Consider the following 25,137-nt stretch of genomic DNA (forward strand, 5'->3'; position numbering starts at 1 on the left):
AACACCTGGGCAATCCCAGTCATTAGGTACACATCTGGAATAGTGGACTGGACTCAAGCAGAACTAAAAGCAATGGATAGGCAGACCAGAAAAATAATGACAATGAATCACGCCCTTCATCCACGCAGTGACATTGATAGACTTTATCTACCAAGGCAAATAGGTGGGCGTGGAATGCTACAAGTACATCAGATGGTTGAAGAAGAAAAAATAGCTTTGGAAGAATATCTGAAGAACAATGATGAAGATGCCCTGAAAATAGTATATCAGGAAGGCTTACTAACTACTGGAGAGACCAAACTGGCCTACAAGAAAGACCAAATGAAGAACAGAATAGAGGCATGGGAAGACAAAGCACTACATGGCCAATACATTAAAAAAATAGCTGGGAAAGCAGATAATAACAAGACCTGGTAATGGCTAAGAGCAGGAAGATTGAAGAAAGAGACCGAGGTCCCAGGTCCTGGGTAAGGACTCGATAGGTAGACAAAATGCCAAATCCAGTCTGAACATCTGGCTGACTGTGCGATGATCCATAATAATGATAGTGATAGTGATGATGATGATGATGATGATGATGTTTCGACAAATGGCTCTCCAATCAAATGGCTCTCCAATCTCTTCTTAAAAACTTCCAGTGTTGGAGCATTCACAGCTTCTGGAGGCAGGTTGTTCCTCCGGTTAATTGTTTTAACTGTCAGAAAATTTCTCCTTAGTTCTAGGTTGCTTCTCTCTTTGGTTAGTTTCCATCCGTTGCTTCTTGTCCTGCCTTCAGGTGCTTTGGAGAATAGCCTGACTCCCTTTTCTTTGTGGGAACCCCTGAGATATTGGAACACTGCTATCATGTCACCCTTCGTCCTTCTCTTCATTAAACTAGACATACCCAATTCCAGCAACTGTTCCTTATATGTTTTAGCCTCCAGTCCCCTGATCATCTTTGTTGCTCTTTCTAGAGTCTCAACATTTTTTTTACATTGTGGTGATCAAAATGATGCAGTATTCCAAGTGTGGCCTTACCAGGCATTATAAAGTGGTATTAATACTTCACGTGATCTTGACTCTATCCCTCTGTTAATGCAGCCTAGCACTGTGTTGGCTTTTTTGGCAGCTGCAGCACATTGTTGGCTCATATTTAAGTGATTGTCCACTAGGACTCCAGTCTCTTCTTAAAAACCTCCAGTAATGAAGCACCCACAACTTCTGAAGGCAAAGCATTCCACTGGTTAATTATTCTCATTGTTAGGAAGTTTCTCCTTAATTCCAGGCTGCTTCTCTCCTTGATTAGTTTACATCCATTGTTTCTTATCTTGCCTGCTGATGCTTTGATGAATAAGTTGACCCCCTCTTCTTTATAGCAGCCCCTCAAATACTGGAATACTGCTCACGCCTAGGAGATGATAGCCATACCCAAATCCTGCAACCATTCTTCATATGTTTTAGTGTTCAAGCTCTTCACAGGGTTGTCCAGGAAGAACACTCAGAACTTCAGCTGAACCAGAATGCAGCAACATGCAGTTTGGGGTACACCATGATATACTCATGTAACATTGCTGTCCTATCATCTGCACTGCCTCTCAATGGGTTTCTGTGTGCAATTCAAGGATCTGGTTGTCATTTTAAATTCCTGTGTGGTTTTGAACCATGTTACTTGCAGAATTGTCTCTTCCTAGTAGTTTCTGTCTACCTCACCAGAACTGGAAGAGTGGCCATGTTTCAGGACCATTGATAAAGTAGCATTATCTGGTGGGTCCCCAGAAGTGTGACTTCTCTGCCATGGCACTTAGCACCAGCCTCCTTCCTGAAATACATACAGCCCCATCTCTACTGACTTTTTATAAGGCTGTGAAGACCTGATTCTTCCCCCAAGGGTTGGGATTGTGTGTGTTAACATACACTTTCTAGCATGGGTATATATAATTGGTGGTTTTGTGGTTTTGAGCCTCGGTACTGTTTTATTTATTTATTAATTTAATGGAATGTTTTGTTTTTATCTTGTTTATTACCCAGTGTTTCTCAATATCTTACAGTGTTCTGGTAAATTTTATGTATACCTGTACATTTATATTTATATCTCTGTTTCACATTGCATTCCTTATTTTTACCATATTTATGAAGAGATACTCACAAATGAAGGCACATGTATGAATCCCAGGATAATGTTGCAGGATCCAATCTGGATCGGTGACTGGGACCAGCGGTTTTATCTTCCAAGCTTTCGGACTCATACTGGAGCCCATTTTCAGAGAACTTCTCTCTAGAAAAGTCTGTGCTTTGATCTGTCCTGTGTGATATTTACTGTAAGTTTAAGTGCTATTGCTATTATAAAATAAAATCTAGGATCATATGTTTGTGTGTTCTTCACCATCAGATCCCACATGCTTATGTTAATTCCCATCTACTTTTATACATATACCAGTCCATTCACAGCCAAGTTTTGTTAAAAGTTACATTTCATTAAGTAAGGAGTTGTAGTTGAGGACAGTGTAATCTATTTCAGTACAATCCTTCCCCCATCCCTAATTATAAGCTGCATCTGGAGATGGAACATCCCAATATGTCAATCCCACACATGGAGAATGTACCCATAAAATGCCAAGTTGAAGAATAGGCTGTATTGGGGCCAACATCAGTAATCTTTTGGAACACATCCCATCTGATATCTTCCAATATTAGTTTCTGGAGAGAGGAGCATAAACAACTTGAAAGCAATATTTTCTAGTGGGAGCAGTTGAAATATCTGATAGCAGTACAAGTAAGGCAGCTTCATCCAAATGTTTTAAAATGTTTTCATCTAATTTCTTGAAAATCTTCCAAAAAACCATCACAACAAAAAAGCAATATATTAGCTGATTGATGAAGACTTCAAAATGCTACCAGTAACAAAGGCAAGGTAGAAATACTGAAAACCTGTTTGGGTTGTTGTTTCCAAACCCCCCCCCCCCCGAATTATGTGTATTTGCAAGGAAATCATTGAAAGCAGGATTCAAGTGTGAGATTAATAGAAATGGGATTAGGTTAAATTTCCTGAGCCAGATGAATTATTTGAAAGACAAAAAAGGACAAGTATAAAAAGTGGAAAGAGGGGCACATAACTAAAGCAGAATATCAGCAAATAGCCCGAGCCTGCAAAGATGGAGTGAGGAAAGCTGAGGCTCAAAATGAACTAAGGCTTGCAACAAAAGTAAAAAATAACAAAAGATTCTTTCACCATGTAAAAAACAAGAAAAAAAGTTAAGGAAATGATTGGTCCACTAGTGAGAGAAAGTGGCACAAAGGTGACAAACAACAGGGAGAAAGCAGAACTACTCAACTCATTTTATGCATCCATATTTACACAAAGGGAAAAAACAGTCCAACCTATCAAAAACAGTACTGTAAAAAACAGATTAGAAACACAAGTTAAGATAGGCAAGGAAATAGTACGTGAGCATCTGTCCATCCTAGATGAGTTCAAATCACCAGACCAGATGGAGTACACCTCAAGGTTCTGAAGGAACTGGCAGATGTGATCTCAGAACCACTGAACTATATCTTTCAAAGATCCTGGAGCACTGAGGAACTACCAGAGGACTGAAAAAGAGCGGGTGTAGTTCCCATCTTCAAAAAAGGAAAAAAAATGGATCCAGGAAACTACAGACCTATCAGCCTGACCTCAATACCTGGGAAGATCTTGGAAAAGATAATCGAGCAACAAATCAGCGAACACCTAGAGGCAAACAAAGTCATTAGCTAAAACCAACATGGGTTTGTCAAAAACAGATCATGCCAGACAAATCTTATTGCATTCTTTGATTAAGTGACAAACTTAGTGGAGCAGAGGAATGCTGTGGATATAATTTACTTGGACTTCAGTAAGGCATTTGATAAGTAGACCACACTCTACTACTTGATAAGATAAAAATGTGGGTTAGACAGGATGACCACCAGATGGATTCATAGCTGTACTCAGCTGTGCTCAGCGTGTGGTCGTACTCAGTGTGTGGTCCTCAATGGAACTGCATCTACATGGTGGGAACTGTGTAGTGGGGTATCCCAGGGCTCTGTTCTGGGGCCAGTGCTCTTCAACATCTTCATCAATAATTTGGATGAGGGGATAGATGGGGAACTCATCAAATTTGAAGACGACATTAAGCTGGCAGGAATACCCAACACTCCAGAAGATAGACTTAAGATACAGAAGGATCTTGACAGAATTAAACATTGGGTGCTATCTAACAAAATGAAATTCAATGGTAAAAAAATAAGGTTCTACATTTCGGCAAGAAAAACCAAATGCACACGGATAGTATAGGTGGTACCTTGCTCAATAGTAGCAACTGTGAGAGGGATCTTGGAATCCTAGTGGACAATCACTTAAATATGAGCCAGCAGTGTGCTGCAGCTGCCAAAAAAGCCAACACAGTGCTAGGCTGCATTAACAGAGGGATAGAATAAAGATCGCGAAGTGTTAATACTACTTTACAATGCCTTGGTAAGGCCACACTTGGAATACTGCATCCAGTTTTGGTCACCACGATGTAAAAAAGATGTTGAGACTCTAGAAAAAGTACAGAGAAGAGCAACAAAGATGATCAGGGGACTGGAGGCTAAAAACATATAAGGAACGGTTGCTGGAATTGGGTATGTCTAGTTTAATGAAGAGAAGAACAAGGGGTGACATGATAGCAGTGTTCCAATATCTCAAGGCTTGCCACAAAGAAGAGGGAGTCAAGTTATTCTCCAAAGCACCTGAAGGCAGGATAAGAAGCAACAGATGGAAACTAACCAAAGAGAGAAGCAACTTAGAACTAAGGAGAAATTTTTTGACAGTTAGAACAATTAATCAGTGGAACAACCTACTTTCAGAAGCTGTGAATGCTCCAACACTGGAAGTTTTTAAGAAGAGATTGGACAACTATTTGTCTGAAATGGTATAGGGCTTCCTGCCTGAGCAGGGGGTTGGACTAGATGACCTCCAAGATACCTTCCAATATCATCATCATCATCATCACCATTATTATTATTATGACATTTTATTATATACATGTTTTTGTATTGTTTTCTTCTTTCAACATTGTAAGCTGTCACTTTGTGGTGAGCTGGGTAGCAAATCTGGGAAATTGTATTCGGACTATGCAAATCAATGCTTCTTCATTCAGTTGAACAGAGCTATCAAATGAAGTGCCACAAGAGTCATTCTTGGTTTATTTTTGATTTGAATGAAGATGTTCAAGTAATTTATATTAGCAGATGAGAAAACATTTGTCAAACAATGAATAGATGAGAGAAATAAAATTCAAAATGATCTTAATAGATGAGAGAAATAGGTTGAACATAAAGAAGCTTAATGCAAAGTTTATTCATTTAGGAAATAAACAGTTATAGGACTACTTGGTGGTTGTGAAGAAAATTTTAAATAGCAGTTGATTGCAAACCAAATTCAAGTCAGTGTTGCTGTTGCAAAGAAGACACCTGAAATTTTGGGCTGAATCAACACGACTATATTTTTCATATTGTGGAAAGTAATTGACTTCATTCCACGTTAATCAGACTCTACTTTTACTATGTCCAGTTCTGGGCACCATATGTTAACAAGAATAAAAAAGACATTTGAACAGTTTCATAGAATGGCAATGTCAATAATCTGGAAATGAAGTAGGTTAAAGGTTATTTTTAGCCTTGAGAAAATGACTGTGATAAACTATTAAAATAACTGAAAGGAAGTTATATAAATGATAATCTACGTATGTCCAGAGTGCAGGACAGGATATAACAGATTTAAGTTGCAGAAAAGTAAATTCCAATACCAGAAAATATTAATTCAACGGTGGACCCATTCTTGTCATGCTACAAGAATGAAGGTAACTAATTTCTTCATAGCATTGTCACAGCCAATGAAATATGGCCAAACCCATTATGCTTTAACTTGGATTATTGGACTAATCAGAAGGATTTTATTTAGTTTATTTATTCATATGTTAAATGTGGTTGTCAGGCATTTGGCAAGCTAAGCATAATTTTCAAGAACATCCTCCCCCTATGCCTGAAAAGAAAAGTTTTCGATCATTGTGTGCTACCTACTCTAACATACTGTATGTTGATGAAACATGGACACTAACCTCACAATCGATACAAAAGCTATGAGTGATGTAAAGAGCCATGGAAAGATAGATGTTCAGTATTACAAGACAAGATAGAAAGAGTTGCACATGGTTTAGAGAACAAATGAAAGTTTACAATATCATCAAGAGAGTAAAATAATTGAAATAAAAATGGGTTGGTTACATAGCAAGAAGAACTGATTGCAGATGGACCAAGGCAATCATAGAATGGATCCCACTTGATAAAAAGCGTCCACAAAAGAGACCTAAAACAAGATGGATCAACGACATCAGCAAGTATTGCAGGCCCAATTGGCAAAAGAAGCTCAGGATCGTATTGGTTGGAAACATGCGGAAGAGGCCTTCATCCTGCAGTGGGTAGACAATGGCTAAAATGATGGTGATGATGTAGCTGCCCATCTCACAGCATATGACTCTAAAAAGCAATAATATAAAAAGTAAACAAGTTAAAAATATTAAAATTATGGTGGCTGGATTAGACTATCAAGAGGAAAGGAAGGCAATTATCCAAGCAAAACGTAACTTGAGTTGTATATGTTATCTTCAGTGGGTTTTTGTTCACTAAATCTGCTTCATAACATTAAAGATTTTCAGAGAAAATTTCAGAGAAAAATTATGGATCAGCTGGGCTCAGGATGGGTTTTGGTTCCTCCTAGGTAGACAGAAGTATATATTTTAAGATGGCTTCCTATCTTAATGGGACTCCACTATATGTCTTGTGCTTCCAGGGCTTGATTACTTCTGAATCTGAAGTAATCTTTTTCTCCAATTCTGCATTCTGGACCACCCCACTTAATTTTTGGATCTTACTTACGCCAGATAGTTGCTTACTTTCCAATCCTTATATCTGCCTTTAAAGTGTTTTACATTTTTTTTGGACTTGTAGATACTGTTGTTTATTTCAACTTTTTAACTTGCTTTCTGGAACCTCCATGGTGTCCTATAATCCTTAGCTGACTAGAAATATATTGAACTTTGGTTGTTTTCAAACTTAAATCTTCACTGATTGGATCACTTTTGGGACTCTAATTGTATTTTGGGGCCCTCTCTCTATTATAGTTATCTATGTCCAATCTATGACCCTAGTGCCTTGTATGACTGGTGAATGAAACAAAAAGGATCAGAGAGCCTGAATCCAGATGGTTGTCAGTTCTCTAGACTTAATTACTATTAAATCTGAACTTGTAAGCATAGACAGTCATATTTCTCTTGAGGAAGTATAATTGTTTACAATTGTATAGCTGTGGAGGGAGCAAGGAGTGAGAAGGAAATCAACTTAGTTACTTGGACACTCTTCAACCAGAAATTCAAGTTTCATACAGCTAGGAAACATGAAAGGAAAAAGATCTACATTAGTCACAAGGTCACATCAAAGTTCAGATAATACCCAAGGCATGGGCAAACAGGAAATCCTTGGGATTCAGCAATCCACAAACGTCTGCCGTATTCTTGAGACAATTTCCTGAAAGCTGTCGGTCCACAAAAAAAAAAAAACATCTTTGTTTCTTCTACAGATGTATATTCATATGATCATTATACCTAAAAGACTTTCCCTTCTAATTATTTTTTAATTTTCTAATGCATTATTGAAAATGAAGATGGTGATGGAAACTGGTATACGTTGATGCATGCCACTTAAAAAAAATAAAGTACATTTTTGAAATAGAGAAAGTCAGCTATGGTTAGAAGACACAAATACCCTGGGGGTATGTTGGATCCAGACATATAAAAATGTAAAACGATATATAAAAAGAACATATAGAACTAGTTATGCTTGGCAACTTTTAGCTGAATTGCAATCTCCTCTTATAGAGAAGGTTGTTGAGAAGGTGGTAGCAGAAGGTGGAAGAGGAAGCAAATTATCTGGATCCTTGTCAGTTGGCATTCATGGAGAGAGAAACAGCATTGGTTGCTCTGATGGATAACCTTTGTCCAGACCTGAATGGAGGGAGTGCATGTTCTCAGTTCTCTTGGTAAGGTTGAATATACGGTAGTAAATTATGGTATTCTTCCTGATCACCTTCAATGGCTGGGGTACTGTTTCATGGCAATTCTACTATCTGGATAGGTAGATTCATTTGATGGTCACAAGGACAAATGGTGGCATCTTGGGTATTCTGATATAGCTTCTATATGCTATTTAACATCCCAATCCATTATTTGGGATAAGTATCAATACCTTTAAAGCCTTTTAGGGCATATATTATTGCTAGAACTGAATTGCCTGTTCATTTAAAGAGGGCCTGCTGAAGATATTCTTCCCCAAGAGAAAGACATGCATTAGATGGACATTTTTCTGTAGCAGCCCCCACCTTCATAACAGCTCTAATCCTCTGGACATAATTTAGCTGTTTTATTTCAGCATGACTTCAGCTCTCATGAGTGATTGGTAGTGTACATTGGTAGTGTATATTGGAGAAGTGTACTTGGAATTTTATATACAACTTAGGTTTTATAGTTGTAAATTGCATACAATTCTTTGAGATTGGGGCAGATTATAAAAAAAATGTTACATAAATAAATACACTTACCTTTTTTCCCTGACACAACTTTATCTACTACACATGAGGAAAAGGTAGGATTCTGTTCAGTGACCATTTCTGGGTAATTTTGGGGAATAGCTATTGTAGCTTTTTATACATGAAATTTACAGTAAGTTTTGTACCCGAATATTACCCCTGGGACAAAAATTTTGACAAAGTTGAGCTCTGCTTTTTTTCCTTTCTGTAAATTTAGCAGGAAGAGGACAGGATTGGATATTTTGGAATTACATTGGACTCATTGGAAATTATTTGATTAAGTTTTTACGATCTTCGCATACAGAGAAAACATTAAGAAGTGTAGAACTTTGCACGTTTTGAAGGAGAAATGTTTGAAAATTTTGCTTATGACCACAGTGCTCTGTTTATCTTTCAAAAAGAAGAAAAATGGTTTTGCGGGAGCTTGGCTATTCATGTACAGAGATCGTGTATGTTCTTCATGTACAGAGAAAATGTTAAAAACTGTAGAACTGTGCACGTCTTGAAAAAGAAAGGAAATGTTTTGGAAGGGAAGCTCTTCAACAAAGGCTTCTCTGAAAACTTTGGATATGACCACACTGCTCTGTTTATCTTTCAAAAAAGAAGAAAAATGGTTTTGCGGGAGCTTTTGCTGGATTCTGCCTAGGGGGAGAGGCCCCTGCCAGTTTTCCTTAATCATTAGAGCTTATGGGTGAATGTTTTCTGAAGAAGGCTCCAGCCATCTGGGCAGTATACGGACATGTAATTATGCCGGTGTTTAAGGCAAACAAAAGAGTTGCTGATCAGCAGTTTTTGGCCAGGCTGCAGGTGGCTGAGAGTTTTTTTAGAGGAATGTCACAGTATATGAGGAAAGCTGGGGGTGGGGTAGGGTGATGACTCAGAAGTGCTTGGTCACTTGTGGTTTTTCTGTTCATGGTTTTGCTATGACTATTGGCTTGTTTTTACTTTAACAAGAAAGCAGGTGTTTTGTGTGTTGGGGCAAAAGAATATTTTCTAAGTGGGCTGCTTCTGTTCATGCAGGCTGTGATTGTTAATTTTCCTGTGAAAGCTAACACACCAGAGTCATGCATTACTTTTTTTTTGAAGGAATTTTGGTGCTGGGAAGCTTACAGGCAGACAAAGTACATTTTTTGCAAAAAGCTTTGGCAATCTTAGGTTGTTTCAAAGATTTCTGTGAAGATACATTAAAGCCGCTTGAAATATTTAGAAGTAATTATAAACGGGTAGTTGGTTGTGATTGTGCAAACATATTCATATTCTGAGGCATTTAACTAAGTTTTTAAAAAAAACTTTGGACAGCTGGGGGAGTTATATAAATTAATCATTTTGTATCTTCTAAATGGATGGCTTGGAATAAATTGTGTAAAACGAGGAGTGGTTAAGGCACCAGCGTAGACATCAGAGATCGTGAGTTCTAGTCCTGCCTTATGAATGAAAGCTAGTTGGGTGACTGTGGGCCAGTCACACTTTCTCAGCCCAACACACTTCACATTGAAGGACTTTTAAATATGTTTGCTGTCTTGAGTTGAAAAATAATAAAAGTGGAATATAAATAAATGATAGGTAGGTAGATAGATGATAGATAGATAGATGATAGGTAGATAGATAGATAGATGAAAAAACTAATTTGGATCTTGGAAGATATAACAGTGCAAAGCCTACAATGTTTCAAAAAATGAAATATTTTCACCTGAAAATATCAAATGATTTATGCCACTAAATGAAGGATGAAGAATCAGTAGTCCAGGCAGCATGGTCAGTGTTGAGAGATGCAAAAACATGTGGTTTAGCAAGACTTAGAGAGATGCAAGTTCCCACCCTAGTTAAATTCTGAAGTGCATCAAGGTATACCTTATGAGAGATATGATGTGCTGCTATCTGGGTTCATTTCCCAGTGCCTCAAAAAACATCACTTTGATTTACCAGCTGTTCAGGTTCTTCCCTCCCAACCAACCTCCTCATCAGTAACTTCCTCTTTCATTTAATCTCGCTAATTTTTGTTCATCTTAGGAGCTTTTGGGGGCAGATGGTACCTAGGAAATAATTCAGGTTCTATGGCTGCCTTCTGGTTCAATACTGCCTTTCCTCCTGTACTATCTTTTGCACTTTGGAGAGTTGAGTACCAGAACATTCTTCTTACCAAATACTGGAGCTTCAAATCACTTTTGCCTTCACCTCATATGTTTGTCTGGGTTGGTGTCCAAGTTGCTATAACCAAATTCCTGTACACCACACTGCAGTTGGCATATCTTCTGCTCTTCCTATACTTGGGAATGATACCAGAAAGTGATATTGCCAAATTCTTAATCATCTGGTTTGGACTACACACATGTCTCCTTTACAGTGCTCACCTATAGGTTGAACTGTTTCTGGTTTGAAGCGTACAACAAGGTTTTGTGAAAAACTGCATGCACAGCTGTTGTTCATTGAGCCAAAGGCACAATTGCCTGCTTTATTGGTATATTGCAAAACTTATTTCAAATTACCCCCCTTTAATTTTGTTGAAACACCTGTTTGGTGTTTTTTCCTCTAACCAAGGAAGCCTTTTTTTTGTAAGTTATATCCTATTCTTTCTTGTCACATGTGGCTGTGGCTGTTATTCCCTTTTAATATTTAAAATGGTCTATTACTCCCAGAGCAATGTTTATGTTGCTTATAGAAGGGAAGAAAAGCTGAATTTTTAAGCAGTTATCTAGTAAGCTTGGTGCTGGGAGCTGCTTCTTAAAGAAAAGGCAATTAATTTGCTCAGATATTGGATTCATGTTCATTTTGGGGATATGTATAACTCAAAATCTTGTTGCAACTATCCTAAATAATAAATAAGGAGTTCTTATTCTGGGATTAATTATTACTTATCAGCTTTTTTCATAGTAGTGTGATAGGTAGTGTAGGGGTGACCTGATAGCAGTGTTCCAATATCTCAGGGGCTGCCACAAAGAAGAGGGAGTCAGGCTATTTTCCAAAGCGCCTGAAGGCAGGACATGAAGCAACGGATGGACACTAACCAAAGAGAGAAGCAACCTGGAACTAAGGAGAAAATTCCTGACAGTTAGAATAATTAATCAATGGAACAACCTGCCTCCAGAAGCGGTGAATGCTCCAACACTGGAAGTTTTTAAGAAAAGATTGGACAGCCATTTTTTTGAAATGGTATAAGGTTTCCTGCCTGAGCAGGGGGTTAGACTAGATGACCTCCAAGGTCCCTTTCAACATTACTACTACTATTACTACTACTACTACTGTTATTGTTGTTGTTATTATTATTCTTAGGCATAGGGGTTAGTATATTTTATCTCCCATTTACATAGACCAGTTCTTTGTAAAAAAAAAAAATTAAGATATTGACAATAAATAGTGTTACATGTATATTTAATATGCGATGTTCATTGTTTCTCTTTAAAGAACAATTCCTTGCTCATTTACAGGATGACAGTTTCCTTTATCACAAGGACCACCAATATCTTTTTTTTTTTTTGGTTACATACTGATTTTACCTTTTACCTTTCTTTTCCCTCTTTTATTCTGTTCAACTATTAGCTGAATCTTTAATTTTGCCTTCACTGAAAAATCTCTCAGCGTTCTGCCCCACAACCCTGGCAATGAAGTATCTGTTAACCTTTATTTGCAATTCACAAAGAGCATCATGTAATCACAAGGGACAATTTCACAAAGCTGTAAAGACATGGCTTTGGCAACAGGCTTAGGGATCCAATGTGTGGGACAGCCCGTACAATGGTTGTATAGCGTAGTGGTTAAGGTTCTGGCCAAGAAACCAGGAGACTATGAGATCTAGGCCTATTTTAAGCATGAAAGCTCGCTGGATGACTTTGGGCCAGTTATTCTCTCTTATTCCAATCCCAGGGCTTTTTTTCTCATAGAACGCCCAGAATGGAGTTCCAGCACCTTTTTTGGATGGAACCTTGTAGGGTAGGCAAGGCAGGTTGTATGATGTGTGTGAGTTCTGGCACTTTTTTTTTTTTTTTTAGAAAAAAAGCACTGCCCAACCCACTTCATAGGATTGTTGTTGTGGAGAAAATAGAGAGCAGAAGTGTTATATATGTTTGCTGCCTTGAGTTATGTGTGCGTATGTATTATAAATAAATGGTGAGATAAAATAATACTGTAACATTGCCTTCTTTAATGGGAATTTCTGTAGAAAAGAAAATTCTCCAGAAAAGAAAAATCTAGAAAAAAAGAAAACGGATACATATCAAAATAATATCAAAATGAGCTGATGGAGATATAGTATAACCCATTATGGAATTGATCTTGTCATGCTGCTCTCTTTCCTGCTGTGGGCACTGATAAATTACCTATTTTGAAAATGTGTTGGGGGTAAATATCTACTTATATTTATTTATCCACATATCTATGGAGAGAAAAGCTGCTAGTCACAGAATTTAACAGATTATTATTACTATTATTGTTGTTATTATTGTTATATTCTTGGTTTGCATAGTAGAATGGCTGGGGGAATTCTCTCAGGGTGATTTATTATAATACAGTGTATTTTTCTGATATTTGAGAGCAACCTCTGCTTTATTTGTGATACAGTATTACAGGCTAATTTTACTGACTGCCAGCAGTTCGATTCTCAAGGGCTCAAGGTTGACTCAGTCTTTCATCCTTCGGAAGTCAGTAAAATGAGGACCCAGATTGTTGGGGGCAATATGCTGACTCTGTAAACCGCTTAGAGAGGGCTGTATAGAACTGAGAAGCAGTATATAAATCTAAGTGCTATTGCTAGTTGTGATTTTGGGCCACCATGCCAAAATCAGATATTTGCTTATAACGCCTACTAGCAGGATCTAGAACTGGAGTGTCAGTGACCTTTGTGAGTCTGAAGTTTGTGTTAGCTAGTAATTCTCCAGCACTGGAGATGGATAATCCACGCAGTGGGTTGAGACTGTATTCCTGGCCAATCAGATCAGTCAGCCAAAGTTGCCACGCCCCGTCTTGGACCATGATCCTCCAGTCTTGACTGATCTTGCCATGAAGAGACATCTACAACTTTTGGCTCCTGGGCAGGTATAGTTCCTTTCCATTAGGGGGGATTTTTTCTAGTAGCTGAAATTGCTTAGTTTAAAAGTTAATTAGAGATAATTTAATTCAATTTAATTGACCACTCAAAAATTTCCTTGCTAAATTGTAAAACTCAGGAAGTCAGATTCCTACAGGGGAAACCTCCCCCACTTAAAAGGGGGAAATCCCTAACTCCCCTCCCTAACCAACCCCAGCCACCTTCCAGCAGCCAGCAGCCGCCTTAAACAAACGGGGAGGCTCGGGCAACCCCTCGCGTTTAAAACAAACAAACAAACAAAAAAAAGACAGAAAGGCAAGCAGTTAGCGAGGGAAGCGGAGGACAAAGGGGACGCATGCTGGGAGGGAGATTGATTAAGGGAAACAGCTGGCGTGCGAAGGAGCAGTCTTTTCACTCCAGGCTGCTCAGGATTTTTTAAACGAGGCGCCATTGTCTGCACAGCTGGAAGCACGCGCAGCTCTTTGTTACAACCGCACGTGGCATAGGCAGCCTTGTTAACACATGCGCAGTAGTTTCCTGGCAGCGGCGGCCATATTTTTTGTCCAAACAGGGGAGTTAAAGTTCCTTAAGAAAGCTAGGTTCAGCCGCTGGAGTGAATAATAGGCAAGCAGTACTGGGGTACTAAAGCATCTATTAGTCATTCAGAGACATTCAAATCAGACACATAGCTACTGGTTCCAGGACTTGGTGTCTTCTACCTAAAGTAAATAAGAACCTTTCATAACTAACTGTGTTTAGTTGCCTTTGGCTCCTTCCAGACTTCGGGTCCCCCATTAGTGGCCCGTACGCCTCTGGATTTAGTGGTGGGTTCCAGGCATCCCCAGTCGCGTGCCTGTCCTTACCCACCATAGTCAAGCCGGGTTCCAGGCATTCCCATTAGCGTGCCTGTTCTTATCCGTGCACAGTGACTAACTCTGACAATTTGGCAGAGTCTGCTCCTGAGTTCCAGACGCCCCCAGTAGTGCGCCTGTCCTTACTCAAAGTTGGAGCTCTCCTACTACCTGGGTCCCCCCTATCGCGGCCCAGCGTTAGTGGAGAATGGAGGAAGCAATCATTCCCTCCACTGGAGCCCCGCCTTCATCCTCTGGAGCACCTGCTTCAGAGGATTCGGAATCCTCTGCAGCCCCTAGAAAGGCTGCAAGGAAGTCATCAAAGAAGGCTGACAAACAGGCAATCAGAAGACACCAAGCCCTAGAAAAAGAGTTCGACAGAGCCCAGAAAAGGGCCAGAATTGAAAATAGGCAGAATGGGGGAATAGGTCCTGATCTACCGCTGGGTCTCCCTTCATCCCCACGGGCCATTTGGTCATTAGGGAGCTCATCACAGTCCCAAACAGAGGGTGGGATAGGCGAATTCTCATCGCTCTCCCGATCCCCCTCCCCACGGAGGTTACAGGAAACCCCGAGGACCATGCTAACCACAGCACCTGCAGGGTCGCAGGCAATGGTCACTCCTCCTGCATTGACGGGGGATCTGCTAGCTACCCTAATAGCACAGGCAGTGGACCGTGCATTTGAGGCCAGGGCTCAAACTTCAAAAGCCAAGTCTCTAGGACTTAGAACGAGGCATCGGGAGGAAACGGAGGACCATCAGGACCTCTCCTCCGTCTCAGACTCGTCGGTCTCTGAGGAAGCTTACCTGGACCAGCCAGGTACGTCACAAGGGATTCAAATGTCTGAGGAGGAGGAGGACACCTCACCTCAAGGGCCGTCCTTCAGCGGCCTGTTTAACCCTTCTCTTTTTGTTACTATTCTGCGCAAGGCTGAGGCCACAGCCCATCTGGGGCATGGGACACCAGCGGAGCCTGTCACAGTTGACACGGAGGCTGAGCCGACGTTCGCCGAAAAGGTAACCACTCAACACCGCATACCATGCCCGACCATGTTCCTAAACACAATAAGGAAACAGTGGGCAGCGCCAACCTCCCTACCGCTTCCTAGCAATGCGGAGAGGAAGCTATTTAACGTAGCAAGGGAGCTAGAGGGAACATTGGAGGTGCCGGTGGTGGACGAACCCATAGGTCCCCTGATATCGGACACGGCCATATCAGGAGATTTTGCTGAGGCTCTTAAAGCCGAGGACCGAAAGAGTGAGTCCAACTACAGGAGAACGCACCAGGCAATAGCTTGGGCTACCAGGGCGTCTACCTCCGCGTCCTTTTTCACCAGAGCCACACTTTGTTGGCTCCGTGAGCTACAGGGCCGGGTTCCCATGGAAGATATACGCACTCATCAGGAACTCAGCAAAATGGTAGCGGCCACGGAATATGCCTCGGACGCAACACTGTTAGCGACCAAGTTTTCAGCCAAGGCAATGGCGGCAAACAACACGAGCAGGCGCATCCTCTGGCTAAAGAACTGGCAGGCGGATACCAAATCCAAGTGGAAATTGGCTTCGGCTCCGTACCAAGGGGCAAAGCTGTTTGGTGAGGCACTAACGCCATACCTGACAGAGAACAAGGACAAGCGCAAGGTCCTTAAACACATGCTTAAAAGGCAGGACAAGAGACCCGGCTCCTGGGGAAGGAAACAATCCTTTCGTACGGAAGCCAGGGTCAACTACTTTCAAAATTCCCAACCCTTCCAAGCTAGACAGGATAGGGAAAGACAGGGGGACAGACAGAACACAAGACATAGGCAAACACAGGGAAGACGGCCCTTTCGGGGGAACAACCGCCCCTTCCGCCGTACCAGATGACTCCCGCCCAGACCTTCCCATAGGGGGCAGACTAGCAGGGTTTGCTCCCCAGTGGGAAGAGACCACCACGGACGTATGGGTCAGGAACACCATACGTCATGGTCTATATCTAGAATTTCTCTCAAAGCCCCCGAACCGCTTCCGCCCGTGCCCCTGTCCCACAAACCCAACAAAGAGAAGGCTCATGAACGAGGCTGTTCAGCACCTTCTAAACATACGGGCCGTAGAGCCGGTGCCTATGAACCAGAGAGACCAGGGGTTTTATTCTATCCTCTTCGTGGTCCCAAAACCCTCGGGGGGTTGGAGAGCCGTTTTGGATTTGAAAAGGCTAAATTTCTAAATTTCTACATAAAATACCGCAAATAATACACAAATATGTGTATTTGTGTCAATCCATCCATCCAGTGACCTGACATGAGCATAAATCTAGGTTCCCTAGATTCTTAAACCCTCATTCAGAGATTAGGTTTCTCAACAGTACAGTCTTAAAAAGAACTGAACATACTGTTCAGTTATTACAGATAGTCCTCGACTTACAACCATTTGTTAGTGACCGTTCAAAGTTACAATGGCACTGAAAGAACTAACTTATGACCGTTTTTCACACTTACGACTGTTGCAGCATTCCTGTGATCACGTGATCAAAATTCAGAAACTTGGCAATTGGCATGTATTTATGATAGTTGCAGTGTCCCCAGGGTCATGTGATCACCTTTTGCGACCTTCTGACAAGCAAAATCAATGGAGAAGACAGATTCACTTAACAATCGTGTTTCTAATTTAACAACTACAATGATTCATTTAACAACTGTGACAAGAAAAGTTGCAAAATGGGGCAAAACTCACTTAACAACTAACTGTCTTGCTTAACAATGGAAATTGTGGGCTCTGTTGTGGTCATAAGTCGAAGACTACATGTATTGCAGATAAATATTAAATATAATCAAAGCATACGTTTGTGTCAGTGCACCAAGATTTAAATGTTAGGCTTTTTTCTTCTGCGTTTCTGAATTAAAATGGATATTTTAATTGTGTCCTGTCCTGCCTGTCCTGTTCAGATGGCAATTGGGATTTGTTAAAATGTTGGTTCTCATTAGGGAATCACTGGTCTCTCCTATGCTAGCTTAATTGCTAACAACACAGCACCCAAGAAATCTCCCTTGAAGCAAGCAAGACTTCCTTCTGCATTTGAATGGCAGCATTTTACTTTTTAAAACCATAATAATTGGAAACTGGCATGCAACAGAGCAAAGAATAAGCTTCTAACACCATGTTTATATTCAGTAATGCTTCTAGGCCTCAGATGACTACATTTGTTTGGAACAGTACCAACCCATCTGTAAAGAAGAAAATGCTAAATGAAAAGTTGAGACAATCCATGGATATTAGAAGGAATTGTAAAACATATAGAATGTAGAACATCATCAGAGTTGGAAGGGACCTTGGAGGTCTTCTAGACCAACTCCCTGCTCAAGCAAGAGACCCTGTACCATTTCAGACAAATAGTTGCCCAATCTCTTCTTAAAAACCTCCACAACTTCTGAAGGCAAGCTGTTATCTTCACAGGTTGCATGGCTCTTTGTGACTGAATAGGCTTATCGTGCCATTTTATGAAGATTTCTGTGTTCTACAGTAAGCAGATTTTTTGGGCGTAATGTATACCTTCTTTTTTATCTTCCATAAAGTCATTTTTCTAAGCTGTGTTGAACTTTGTGCTGCTAGCTAACTGCTGAATACAGAAATGAATTCCTGGAGAGCAGAGATTTATTGTAGTGTCTGGTGTGAAATCTGACAGCAGGCAAGCACCCCAGGGTAGTCATTTTGTGGGAATGCCCACTACATTCTCTCAAAATTTCAAATGTTGTTGCCGCTAAAATACGATATTGCACTAAAGGCATTGTGGGAAGTTAATATGGCAATTAGACTCAACCACGCAGCGTTCCTCACAGTTGGACTTTTTTTAATGGGAGGCCAACGGCGGAAGCGGTAGCCATGCTGGGGATGAGTGGCCAGAGATGGCAGGGGTTGATACCAGCCTAGTTCTGTCCATATTTGAACAAATTAAAAAGCATTATTGGATAGCGGCTAGCATCTGAGTTCATAATCACCATAAAAAGGGGGAGCTATAAAGCACACAGAACTCCCAGCCTTAAGCAGTCATACTGTTCATTTCCTTAACTAATCCTCCTGCTTCAGAACAATAATGGGCTACAAGGATCTTTTTTTCGTCAAATGATTACAAGCAAGTTCCTTCCATATCTTAGTTTAGATTGAATTATTTAAAAAAATGCAATCTAGCAGGCATGCTACTTACTTTATACCTGTTTGATTAACAAGGCATTTAAGTTGCTGTAAGATCTGTAACTAAAGCCTTGGGGAGATCTGAGCTGCAGTTAATGAAGCTCTTTCTCATATCAGAACACAAGTCAAAGGAAGTCACCCCACAGTACCAGTTAGTTGCCATATAAGTCACTCACACCAGCACCTACCCCCTTATTAAGCATGCATACCTCACAAAAATTAGATGTTTTGGGTGGAAGGCAGGGGAGAGAGATCAAACAGTTTCGGTCTCCCGATTAGGCTTCAAGACATAATTACAATTCTGCCTTCAGTTTTAGAGGAGACAGACACACCTTTTGGAGCCAAGCTGCCTGCTTAAGCCCCTCTGGTGGTTGTCAATATTGAAGTGACTGTACTAAAGTCTGACTTTCAAGTGATAGAGTAATTTTGCCTGGACAGCTAATTTTTTTCTCTAGAGCAGAACCACAAAGATGTGTGAAAATAGTCTTTGGGCAGTTAGTTGTCTCCAGATGTTCACTGGGTCTTGGAATTAGGGAGATTTGCGATCTCTTCATTGCATTTGTACCCTGCTTTACTTATATCACACCGTGCTTCCAATGTTATCCTCGCAACAACCCTATGAATTAAATTGGGCTGAGAAATAATGCCTGATCAAATGATGAGGTACTTTTCTAGCCGAGGGATGACCGGACCTAATGATCTCAGCTTCTAATGACTACCTTTTTCTGAGTTCTTTCCTCCTGCTGCTTCTTTGTGCTTTGATTTTTATACTCTCTCTCTTGATGAAGTCTTGCGTACAGTACTTGTCTCTGACATTTTTATGTTATCCAACGATATATTTTTCTCTCATAGATGGGCATGGCCATCTAAGTGTTTTTGCATGAAATTTGCAAAGTACAGGACGAATAATATTTTCCTGTGTATGTCTTAGCCTCGTGGGATAAACCAGATACAAATCACAATCAGATGAGCTAATTTTTGTAAAGCTATATTGACAGAATCTTGCATGTCTGAAAATACAATCTCTCTTCCCCCCCCCCCCAGTTTCCTTTACAGCCTGAAAAACTGGGAGCATTTCTTCTGAGTCTCTTGCCCCTTCCACTATCCAGTGTGGGCTGTGCTATCTCCTATTTGATTAAGCCCTTGGCTCAATCTCCCAAGGTCTTTCCTTCATACATCATACTATGTGTGTCTATATGGCAAGAGTTTCAACTCTATCTTTACTGTAAATTATATCAATAAAATCTTGCAAGACTGAAAGTATTTCTCTCCTCTCCTATTTCTTATTGGATAACTAGGGAGGTCCCTTCTGAAATGTATCCCATGACTTTTCTCCTTCTGTGGGCTGAAATACCTCTTACAAACCAGTTTTCCAGCCTGCAGCAATCCCTCCTGTCTGCCAGGGTCACTTCCACATATAATGACAGACAGACAGACACAGACAGACAGAGTTCCGTGGTTTATGTGATTAATCTGTAATATGTGAAACATTCTTATGTTGTTATGTTTGTGATTAATGGATAGAAGTGGTTAGCGGTTCAGTTTCTTACACTTTGCCCATGAACTCTGCTGTTTCTCTCCTATTTGTTCATTGAATAATAATCTCACCAGAAGTAAAATATTATTCATTCTGCAGAGTTTACATAAATTCTAATAGAGGTAGTGTTGGTGGGTATGATTTTAGTGGTAGCAACAGCAGCAGCCTTTGGATGACTTATTTAGAAGTTTTCTGTAGATAAAAAGATACAGTACCTCTATAAAGCATTAATGGTAGATCACATGCTTTTCATATATAAAGACCCCAGTTCAACCCCTGGCTCTTGGAAACCATGGAGAATAGTTTTCAGCCAGTTTTAAGGAAACATGTGTACAATATATTTATATTTATGTGTTTAAATATAAATGAATGTATACATTTAAATATATACATATTCAAGCACAGTATATTCAAACTTTACATTTCATTCCATTCACGTTATAAATGAGATGCAAAACTACTGTATTTCCCTTGAGCTGAACTGTCAGCAAGAATAATAAATTACCACAACACAGTAAAGCATAAATTAACCCTATGAGCTGACTTTGCACAATGTTAGGCTAAAATGTGCTCGTGGTTCACTATACTGTGCAAATATAGCTAATGTTTTCCTCTGTTTTTTTTTTTTTTTTTTTTTTGATATGCAATGGAAATAATTAGCTAGAACAAGGGAAAAGTTTCTGTTCATCCTAAATGGTTGATAGTGGATGGATTGACCAACAATTTCAATTGGCCAGGATACATTTGCCCCATTAATACAATGTTTGTCAAATATTTTATTTTCTCCAATTTTCAAGATGAAGTCCTACTCTAAAATCAAATTCTGCTAAATGCTTGAATCTGCCATTGTATACCTAGCTCTGCAGCATCAGTCTTTTCAAGCGAGTTATACAGGTAGAGTGGAAAAAGGAAACAGCAAGGAAGCTTTATTCTTGTGCTAATATAAATGGATCAGTGTTATTTTTGAAAATCTGTTTTGTAAATCTACAATAGGACCAGTAAGAAGTGAGAAAAAGATGTAGAACAACCATACAGTTAGAATGCATATATTGTTAATCTAATGAGCCATTCTTTAAGGAAATAAAATGGATGAATCTAATTAGTTTACTAAGCTGGTTTTTTTACTTGGATCATAGCAATATGATATCTCTTTTAAAGAATCAATCTCCCTTTGTCTCCTGGGTCAGGAAGAGTCTAAAGCAATAATATAGCTGCTGTTTCTGTTTTATTACCCATAGGGAAGCTTCAGGACTCCCTGGTCATGTCGGGGAGAGTGGGCAGAATGAAAGTAGGAAAAATGGCCTGCATTTTTGGCCATTAGCTGCAAGAATTTCCAATATAATGGTTTAGGTGGCTGTTTCCATGAGCAAAATATGAACCTGGTAATTGCTTGATGTCAATGAGATTCATTATCTAAATTATGCTTTTATTTTAATACAAGAAATTTAATACAATTTCCATTTTAATATAAATAAGATAGCTTGCTTAAATACAGAAATATTTATTTGAATATTTATTTCAAACATATTCACTACCTTTCTGTTTGAAATCAGCATTTTATTTCCAGGATCTGCCTCCAGACCAGAGTCTTCCTCATTCAGAACACTATTTTATACCCAAAGTTACCTTCAGGGATGAAATTATTTTCTTTCCCCATGATTTTACTTTCCAAAATTGCTTATTTTCTATTTTAAGAACCTTTTTATCCAAAACAGTATTTCTTAGACTTTCTTTAGATAGATTTGTGTCCAGGTAGAAATTGAAGCAAAAGAAGATGAGGATGCAGAATTTATGAGGGCAATTCAGAAATAAACCTCCATTCAGTTATTAATGACAGACACTCAAAAATACAGAACTTTTATTATACACATTAGAAAACTACAACATTACATTACTTTTTGACATAATTGAGGCACTTGTCATAATGTTTTACAAGGTTTGAAATTCTTTCTGCAAAAAAATCTCCTGCCTGGGAATGAAGCCAAAGCAGAACCCATTCGGTGTGTTTTGTACTCCTCAGAAAGGAGTTTTAGTACCTAACAAGCACAGAACTTGCGGTATCCCAAATTTTCTGTCACTACCTCATACAAAACAGTCCCAAGAAATTTGGGGAAAGTGTAAATAAAATGCAGATATCGTGAACCAACGGACACCATGGACCTTTTTGTCAATTTCCTGCACGAGTACATCACTGGCTACAGATGGATGGCCACTTCTTACCTCATCGTGCATGTCAGTTCATCCATCTTTAAACATGTGACACCATTGACATATGGCACCTTCATTCATCATGTTTGGTCCGTAAACATTACGTAGTTTGCGATGAATTGTAGCTGCTGAAAGTTGCATGCACTTCACATTTGGCAGGATTTTCTATGGCAGGGTTCATTTTCAATTGATCTAGCGGACGAATCAACTGCAATACAACCTTCTCCTTCCACTCCTCACTGTCTACTGAACTACTGCGCATGGCGCCATAGGACAGGTGTCGTTATCCCCGCCTATTTCTCGCACATGCTCAAACAGAGGTTTATTTTCAAATTGCCCTTACATTAAACCATTTAGAAGACTTCTATGTGACATATACCAGTAGGTTCTGAATACCTCATGGTACAATTTGTGATGCAAAGAGACATAGGACAAATATGGAAAATCAAGAGCTTAACACTCAGAGCACTGATGATCTCTTGGCTGAATTCACATAAGCCATAGATAGAAATACATTTTCAGGTGATAGCGATTGTTTCCACTGCAGCATACTTTATTTGCTAAATGACATACTTTATTAAATGACAGTTTAATTAAATTGGTGAATGAGCTAAGGACAGTGTATGAAGACTCAAAAAAGCAACACACTATGTTAGGAAAGAAAGCATAAATGCTCTCCAAACCCATGACCACAAAGTTCTGATGAATAAAAAAAAAGAATTGTGGGAGTTATTTCCAGAATCTATTACCTTTGAAGATTCTCAAGGTTCATTTGATACTTACTGTCTAAATATTTCCTAAGTGAACCATATCAAAATTAAAAATATTGTAAGATCATTTAACAATATATATCTGATAAGAATTTTGTCAATTTTGCGTCTTTTGGCTCAGACAATGACTTTATAGTGATTAGAAAGCAAAATGGAACTCCAAAGCTTCTGTAGTTGGGATTTCAAACTCACAGGCCACATGTAGCCCTCCAGATCATCCTGTCATCTTCCAGACACCATAGTTCAAGCTGAGGCCTGTGCGGACATCACTAGTATAACTCTCAAAAGGAGCACATCTTTGCCCTGGCCTTGAGCGAGGACGGTATGATATTCTACCCTCCTTGGGGTCAGGATCATGTTCCCCTCCCAGGCAGGTTTGCTGGGGTTTGCTCAGAGATATCATGCTGCTGCTTTTTTGCTCCCACCATTTTGTGAAAGAGTTGTGGGGGCATAAGAAGCACTGAATGCTGGCACCTTGCCTTACTTAAACTGCTAAACCCTACCTTGCTGGGACAGCTGGAAAGAAACTGCTTAGAGGGAGTTTAAAGGTCACAAGGGGAGTAGGTAAGTAGGGATTCCTACTCCACCCTCTGTGATTTCTTGCCAAACAGTTTTTCTTTTCTGGGGATTTTTTTTGTCTGCTCCAGCTGGGGGACAATAGGATGGGTGAAGTAACATTGCAATTGCCTGGAGCCTCCTTGCATTCACAGCCATGATGAAGGTGGGAGTAAATGGCAGAAAAAATAGGTCAGGAGCAGGAAGCAGCCCAGGCTTGACATCTCATAGCATACCTGGAGAACCAGGCTGGGTGCAGAGTGTGTCTCTCACCACCAGAGAGAGACAAAACAATGCCTCTGCCCAGGTGGCAGGAAGGAGGACATGCTCCAGTGGGGCCTTTGCAGCCAGCCTCTATCTCTTCAGCCAAAGTGAAGAGAAGCTGCTGCATTTTACAGAACTCCTCTTCTAGGACTGTCCCTCACCTGTCTCTCAGGAGTTGTACCTTGATCCATGCCCCATCCCTTTCCTGGTTGTAAAGGTACCCCATGTATCCTAGAGGAGCTTGTCCCAGTTTCTGCCTCCTGTGATCATTTTCCTTCTGCAACAGCCCAGTGAAGTAAGTGACTCCTAGATTTAAACCTGATGCAAATCCCCAAATCAGCATGCTTCCCTATTAATTATAACTAGAAAACATAGAAACCCTTTTTGCTATGTATATGTGACAGAAAATATTTCTTTAATCAATTTTAGCTAACACCATTAAAATTATTATGAAATTCAGCTATATTAGCAATAATTGTAACCTTTCATAGGGGCATATGCCAAATGGAAGACAAAATATGATTTTAATTGTCATTAGAGAGTTGCGAATATTATTTTTGTCTCAAAGATTTGGAAAAATATTCAGGCATAATTGTCCCCTTTGAGGGGCTAAATCCTGTCAAATTTCAAATAAGTGGCCACATGAAATGGCAAAATAATACCAAAAGCACACTGCTTGGATCTACTGCACTGATACTTTATAACATCCTTGGTTCTTAGGAAGAACTCAATTCAAATGAAGGCTAATACCTGCTGAAGAATTGGCAGCTGAGATTTCACATTACTGCATTTCACAATAAAGTTTTGTTTAAAAAATGTGCTTAATACTACACTGTGGTACTGTTTATTGTTAATTCACTAAAGGCTTTGTATCAATGTATACATATATTTCTGCTTTTTGGCTAATGAGCTAGACTCTATGTGTCCCTTGTAGCAATTAGAGTTTGAGAAGCTGTTCTATTGAAAAGAAAATAGTATAAAAATTTATGCTGTTGGCACTGTGTGCCATTTAATATATCTCATCACTGGTTAAGCAATAAAACATTTTCTTTTACAAAATTTTCTATTGAATCCTTAGTGCCAAAAAGAAAGCACTTCTTAGCTAACTTGTTTAATTTTGTAATGAAGCTGGTAAAAAAGCTCT

General features: G+C 39.7%; 1 long non-coding RNA gene across 1 annotated transcript in view; it reads left to right on the plus strand.

The window, feature by feature from the left end:
- The window catches only part of LOC120299612, a 42,505-nt gene extending 17,698 nt beyond the window's left edge, over positions 1–24,807 (plus strand). The window contains exon 4 of the long non-coding RNA XR_005554453.1: positions 24,714–24,807. This is a non-coding gene — a long non-coding RNA (uncharacterized LOC120299612). The remainder of the gene's footprint in view (positions 1–24,713) is intronic.
- Positions 24,808–25,137: the final 330 nt, after the last annotated feature.

Source organism: Crotalus tigris, unplaced genomic scaffold (genome assembly GCF_016545835.1).
Source record: "Crotalus tigris isolate CLP2741 ecotype Arizona unplaced genomic scaffold, ASM1654583v1 scf7180000024302.2721777, whole genome shotgun sequence".
Classification (NCBI taxonomy): Eukaryota; Metazoa; Chordata; class Lepidosauria; order Squamata; family Viperidae; genus Crotalus; species Crotalus tigris.